The sequence below is a fragment of the Taudactylus pleione genome, unplaced genomic scaffold (genome assembly GCF_031769625.1).
Source record: "Taudactylus pleione unplaced genomic scaffold, aTauple2 ptg000117l, whole genome shotgun sequence".
NCBI lineage: Eukaryota > Metazoa > Chordata > Amphibia > Anura > Myobatrachidae > Taudactylus > Taudactylus pleione.
Window position 1 is genome coordinate 18,180,638 of NW_028284519.1, and position 7,706 is coordinate 18,188,343.

General features: G+C 46.4%; 1 protein-coding gene across 1 annotated transcript in view; it reads right to left on the bottom strand.

Moving 5' to 3' along the window:
• Positions 1-7,399, bottom strand: part of ZNF423 (zinc finger protein 423) — a 287,251-nt gene extending 279,852 nt beyond the window's left edge. Inside the window, exon 1 of the mRNA XM_088471879.1 lies at positions 7,317-7,399. The gene's annotated coding sequence lies outside the window, so the exon portion shown is untranslated. The remainder of the gene's footprint in view (positions 1-7,316) is intronic.
• Between the last annotated feature and the right edge of the window lie 307 nt (positions 7,400-7,706).

The window sequence follows — 7,706 nt, forward strand, 5'->3', positions numbered from 1 at the left end:
GTAGGCGAAAAGTATTTGGAATTGAATACGGGGATAAGTTTTCGCCTGGCAAAATTATGTAATAGGCGAAACTTTTCCGCCAAAAACTATGTACCAATGAACTTGGTACATAGCGGCAGCAGTGCTTAAATGTGATACATTTTTATATAACAATATTAAATGAATCAATAAATGTACAGTATCGTAATATAATAAATACAGTTTAAGAAATATTAATAGTGTAAGTGCAATTAATAATGTAAAATTCTAAATATTCCAAAATAAATGATACACCTGTGAATGTGTTTAACCTTTAAAAATATTCTCTAATAAATATATAAACTTACAAAATATAACCAATAATAATAAAGTGTCAGTGCAAATGTGCAAAATAATGCTATAAGGCATACACCTCTGTGTATGTAATAAACCTGATGTCGTGTCTTCTTTATAGATTTAAAGAGACAAGTTCTGTATATATACACAAAATATTACCAATATTTATTAAGCTTTTAAAAACTATAATTTATAACAGGAGAGAACATAAAAACATAAATATAACAAGAAATCAATGTTTAAAAGAGCGATTTCATAGTAAACATAATAGACAATTCTAGCGCAAAGTATGCAAATAAATGGCAAAGTGCTGAATGCTTATCTTGTTCATAAGTCTTTTATTTAAGTTCATATAAGGCAGGTATGGAGCTACCCAATGCATTTCGTCCGTTCCACAGACTCATAAATATATATACAGAACTCGTCAAAAGTCTGAGCACACCAGTATATTTTAAGGAATTTTCAAATTAACTGCCCAGTAACGAAATAAAACCTGTTTTATTGGCTTTATTTACACAATAAAACAACTGTTTGAACAATAAAACTGCATACACACACACACAACGATTTTTTGAACGATTATCTTTAAACGATATCGTTTAACGATAATCGTTTGCAAAAATCGTTCACTTTCTGAGTCGAACGATGAACGATAATCGTTCATGCGTGTTCACATTTGCAGTTCAGTCAGACTTGTCAACTCAACGATTTTCATTAAGGGAATATGCAAAAATCGTTTGTAGTTCAAAAAAATCTTTCATTACACTTTAAAAAATCTGACAGAAAATCGTTCATAAAATCGTTGGTAACAAATCCGTTGTGTGTGTATGCAGTTTAAGGAAACAAAAAAAAATACTTGTTTTGACTTTTAGGCAACTTTATTTATGTAGTTTTAGGTATTCTGCTTTTCATTGAAGTGACAACCCTTAGCTTTGATAAGCGCTCTGCATATCCTTGGCATCCTATTTACTAATTTTTCCAGCTTTTGGCAATCCATTCGACTCCAGCAGCTTTGAAGAGCCTCCCAGAGGCCCTCAGTGTTGGTAGGCATAAGTTTCAGACTTCCTTGTCTAGTTCTTCCCACAAAAGCTCGATGGGTGAAATCTGGTGATTGGGGTGGCCATTACATTTTTGTTATGACTTGGGCATCTTGTTTCTTTTGCAAATAATTAATACACAACTTGGACGTATGCTTTGGATCGTTATCTTGTTGGAAAACAAAGTTCTGACCCACAAGTCTCCTTCCGGAGGGAATCGCATGACGCACTAATATGTTGTGGCACACCTTTTGATCCATTATTCTGTCGATTCTGACTTGGGGCGGGATGCACTAAACGTAAAATTCTGTCCCTCCCAGCATGCCCCGCGGCAGCCGCGTCACTCTGCGCATGCACAGATGGACTCCCGGGTCATAAACCCAGAAATCCACTGTGCAGCAGAGATCGCAAAGGACAGTTGTTATCGGAAGAGCTGTCCTTTGCTGTACATATCGCATGTGTTAGTGCATATGCGATCTGTACAATTGCGATGTCCGGCGGTAAGTATTACCACATCCTGCCCTAAGTCACCAACTTGGCTGCCCACATCCCCAAACCATCACATTGCCTCCTCAATGCTTAACTGTTGTTGCTACACAGTCTGGGAGAAAGCGCTCACCTGGACGACGACGCAGAAAAGACCGGCGATGTGAGCCAAAAAGTAAAAATTTCGATTCATCAGTCCAAAGCACCCTCTTCCACTGTTCCTCAGTCCAATCCTTATGTTTCTTAGCCCATGCATACCTTTTTGCTACGTTTGCTGCTGCTTCATAAAGCCGGGTACTGTGTAAAGTGTTCTATAATGGCTACTTGATATGTAGCATCGATTAATGTGTGTATACTGTACTGTATGAATGGTGTGTGTACTGTATATGTACTATGTGTGTAGCATTATTATGTGTATAAGTGGCACTGCCACCGTGTGCATTTATTATGTATACTGTATAAGTGGCACCGCTACAGTGGGCATTTATTATGAGTAGAAGTGGCACGGCTACTGTGGCCATTATTATTGTATACTACTTTTTTGACACATGTCTATCGGTTTTCCGGGTTGCGTCGGTACGGAAATAATATATTTTGTTATTTTTATTAAACTCCATTCATATACAAGTAGCAGGATGTACGATAAACAAGCTTCTTTTCGATTTCAGGGGTTGTGCTCAGACTTTTGACACACACACACACACACATATATATATATATATTCACTTGTATGTATACTCGCGATAAACTCCAGAATTGCTGAATTGACTTTGATCAGGTTTTCACTGAAATGTTCCTTGAGATCCTCTGAGTAACACACACACACACACAATCTTTTTTCCTCATCAGGAAGCCATTACAGAGATAACTTATACCCCTTTTACACCAAAATCCCCGAGTCTGACCAGGGATTTGGAACACGTTTCCAACCCGGATCAGACCCGGGGCAAACCCCTTTTACACTGCGGCGCCGACCCGGGCTATGCCCGAGTCGGCACCGTTCACACCTGGCCCGGGTCAGAACTGGCCCGGCGACGGTGAACAGCGCTTTTCCCCTCCCTCCCCCCTCCGCGACCTACTTACCTTATCCTGCAGCGGTCCGGAGGCAGGGAGAGCGGGTGGGGTGCGCTGCTTCGTGCCGCTCGGCCAGGCGCTGCTTGCAGTGGCCGCTTGGAGATGATGTCATCTCCAAGCGCCACTGAAGCCGGCCAATCGGGCGGCATGCGGCGCGACCCGGGTCATCGTGAGCCGGGCCGCGCCGTTTATATTGCAGGGTGACATGGGAATAACCCGCGCTCAACCCTGCAATGGAGCAGGGTCGGATTCCCGGGTCACTGGACCCGGGTTGATCCGTTCACACCGACGAAATTCCCGGGATTATGCGCGTTCATGTGCATCAACCCGGGATATTTCAGTCGGTGTCAAAGGGGTATTACAGGGCTTCTTCCAGCAGCAGCTCCTTGTGTAATCTGGGGGGCGCAGCTTGTGGTGACTGACAGGCTACAGAGGACCCCAGTGCAGGAGAGGACTGAAAGGGAGGGAAGGGGCGTGGCCAACACACTACCTGCACAGCTGTAAGCAGGCAGACTGACTGATCTCATTGACAACCAGTCCCCATCCACATAATACTCAATCATCGATTCAGTATAATTGAACAGTATTAATAATCACTCGGCAACGACACGTAGGCACTGATATATAGTATCTATCTATCATACATGCCTACCCTCCCGATTTTTTGGGTAACCCCCCCACACCCCCGGAAGGGTAGGCACTTGTCCCGCATTCTGCCCAATTCCTAGTGAAGTGGGCAGAATGGGGAGAACTTCTGCGGCAATCGTGTCTCCCCCTATAGGGGGCGGGACTTAATGATGCGAACCACCAGGCCATTTAGCCCTGACGCGCCATTTAGCCCTGCCCCTATGTACAAGTACACCAATTGCGGTGATTTACTATGAAGGGGCGGGCCTTAATGATGCAAACCACCAGGCCCCGCCCTTGTCGCAACTCACTTCTCCTCCCCGGACATCTCGAAAAATTAAAGGTAGGCAACTATGATATACATGCATTTTTACAAAACTGTGTAATTATGCTGCCAGTAACACCTATCGAGTCAGGGACGGAGAGTGGGTGGAGTTTCAGACAGCTTTTTCTTTCTGCTATCTGAATAGCAAAGTGCTGCAGAGAGCAATGGCTTGCTCTCTACAGTGCTAGAGTGAGGTATTAAGAGTGAAGAGAATTGTGTTTTCCTCTCCGTTAACCCGGAGGCTGACTGGCAAAGTTTAGCTGGGGGACATGCACAAAGTACTGGCCCATGATTGGCAGTCCTAATTTTTAACTATGAAGGTGGTACTCCATGTTCTGGTGATACCATCCACCGATATGTCATCAGAATTAGATAAAAAATGATTCAAGGAATAAAGCATTTGGTTAATGAACAGGTTCTCAAACTTGGTCCTCAGGACCCCAAACAGTGCATGTTTTCCAGGTCTCCTCACAGAATTGCAAGTGAAATAATTAGCTCCACCTGTGAATCTTTTAACCACTTAACTGACAATATTTTTTTTCCAAAACCCGCTCCAAAATTGTCGATTTTTTTTATGACTGAATTAGGTCAAGAACGTTCTTTTAAAACTTATCCAACATGATTTTATAGAAAAATATATTTTTTAAACACCTTATACCATAAAAATAGCATTTTTTATGGTATACTGTAATGATGCCCATTGACAGCTGTGGACACCACTGGACCTCCAACACCCCTGCCGAACCCCCTTGTACCCCGTCGCATACACCGCTGGACCCCGCACCATTCCATGGACGCCGCTGAACCCCTGCAACGCAAGCTGGACAAGGGACCCGCACTACGCCGCCGTACTCCGGAGTATTCTAAATACTGAAAAAATTCCATATCCGACGTGCTCCTGGTTCCGAGCATTTAGGATATGGTAAATTCTCTCATATATATATATATATATATATATATATATATATATATATATATATAATTTTTTTTTTTAATTGTATTGTTTTTAGAGAAAATACAATGTCCTATCACTGTGACCAGCAGTGATCAGGACATGGGGGGTGGACAGGGGTGGAGTTGAAGGAGGGGCCGGGGAGACAACACTGGCAGCCGCCGAGTAGGGGAGCAAGTACTGAAGTGAAGCGCCGGGATGTAGGGGGTGGGAGCGGCTGCTGCTTCTCTACAGTACTTATATCAAGTCAGAGAAGCAGCAGCCGCGATATGTCCCCGGCCCTTCCCACCCCTTCCTTACAGGTGTGGCATACTATTCTATTACTAGAGAGAAGCAGCAGCAGCAGCTCCGCCGGCAGAGAAGGGGTGGGAGCGGCCAGGCACATAGCGCAGCAGCTCCGCGGCGGCAGAGAAGGGGTGGGAGCGGCCGGGCACATAGCGCAGCAGCTCCGCCGGCAGAGAAGGGGTGGGAGCGGCCGGACACATAGCGCAGCAGCTCCGCCGGCAGAGAAGGGGTGGGAGCGGCCGGGCACATAGCGCAGCAGCTCTGCGGCGGCAGAGAATGGGTGGGAGCGGCCGGGCACATAGCGCAGCAGCTCCGCCGGCAGAGAAGGGGTGGGAGCGGCCGGGCACATAGCGCAGCAGCTCCGCCGGCAGAGAAGGGGTGGGAGCGGCCGGGCACATAGCGCAGCAGCTCCGCCGGCAGAGAAGGGGTGGGAGCGGCCAGGCACATAGCGCAGCAGCTCCGCCGGCAGAGAAGGGGTGGGAGCGGCCGGGCTCATAGCGCAGCAGCTCCGCCGGCAGAGAAAGGGTGGGAGCGGCCAGGCACATAGCGCAGCAGACACGCCAGGATGGAAGGGATGGGAGCGGCCGGGGATGGAGTGCGGCTGCTGCTTCTCTATTGTATCACGCCAGGCAGCCACGCAGGGGTGGAAGCGGCCAGAGCCCGCTGTCATGTATGAGAAGCACCGGGAGGGGGTTCTTGTCGGCAGCAGCTGTGGCTATCGGGAGCCGCAGCTGCTGCTTTCTTCTATTGAAAACAGGCTGCCGGGAGGGGGTCCCGCTGGGTGCCCGATCACTGTGGCTAGGAGTGATTGGGACACACTGGCAGAAATCTGAGGAAGTAGAGGGACCAGCAGGTCCCTCTGACATAGGCGGCTGTAGGAAGAGTAGCTTCCTGCAGCCGCCTAGTGGGCACTTCTGACTGGTCGTATCAGATACGACCATGTCAGGAAAAGCCCAGCCTGGGGTGGTCGTATCTGATACGTCCATGCCAGGCAAATGGTTAAAACATTTCAGTGAGTAATGAATACACCTGTGCACCTGCTGGGTGACCTGGAAAACATGAACTGTGTGGAGGTCCTGAGGACCGAGTTTGAGAACCACTATACCTCCCAACATAATTTTCCCTGCTATTTTGTAGTGATAACCGCTGTCCCAGAGAGTTACTTCCCCGACATATCGGAGGGGTCTTTCGCATTTTACTGCAAGGAAATGGGTCTACTGACACCCAGTCCCACCCTCATCTACAACTTGCAGCTTCTGCATAGTGTGTGCGTGTAATGTGTATCATTTGCATGAGTGTTACATATACTGTACAGTGTACATACACTGTATCTATCTAGTGTGTATGTATTATATATATATATATATATATATATATATCATATATACACACACACATACAGTGTATGTATATATGTGTATGTATTAGGGATGTGCAGGCTCGGATAGGTCCTAGTATGTATGGTTTTTTTTTCTTACCTTTATGTTATTCTATGTGAACTGGATGGCGGCCTTCACATATAAAACACACAAACACAGTTATGTTAAGCATGAAATAAATAAAAAGCTAAAATATATATATATATATATATATATATATATATATATATTATTACTTATCACTGATAATACCTCTTTAAATTGAGAACCAACCCTAGTAAATGCCATAACAATGCTCCGGAATGTCTTGTGATGCCCCCCACCCCCTAGGTGCATGACATCATGACGCCAAGCATAGGGCATGGGGCCGCCAGCATCGGGAAGTGCAGCACTGCACAAAGTATCCTGAGGATGATTCGGTCGGCTCCATAGATGGCAGAGTGCATGCCCGGAGCATCCAAAGGACTCTCTGGGAGGCACTGCTGCAGCAATACTGGCTGCAGGGTGCCATAACAGAGCCCTGTGCTGGGCACCACTTGCTCACCACATTATTACAACCCTTTATTAGCTCCCCCATGACAACACTACCGCCACCCAACCAACACATATAAGCATATATATTACTGCACAAACCCCCTAATACGACAACCCACCTCACACCCCCAAAAATTATTAGTATACAAAACCCCACAATACATTACTACAGCCCCCAACCTAATTCCCCTAACAAATATGTTTACACTCCCTTAATAATTTACAGCTCTCAACCCACCTCACCCAGCTAGTATAAGTATACATCCCCCCCATAGTATGAATACAGAGCCATTCTTAGGCACCTGTGTTTGCAGCATTGTAGGAGGCTCTGTCTTTCCTCACACACTGGAACCTGTCTGCAGGCCAGGAAGAAGGGAAGGAAGGGCAGTCCTGGCAGAGAAGGAAATGGGCGGGGCCTCAGGGAGGGAACTGAAAAGGGGCAGGGAGATGGGACTTCTTCACACTCTGCTTGCTCAGGAGGATGGGCAAAGCAGGAGGGGGCAGGGAGAGGGTATTTAACTGCTCATCTCCCCTGCAGATGAGAAATATGACTGGCCATGTCTGGCAGGCAGAGACACTGCTCAGTTGTGGAGTCCTGCAGCTTCTGCTTTACCCCCCACTGAGAAGTGGCCTCGCATCTGCCACTTGTCAGTAGGCTTAACAGTGACAGGGGGGCCCGCAGCGTACTGCTG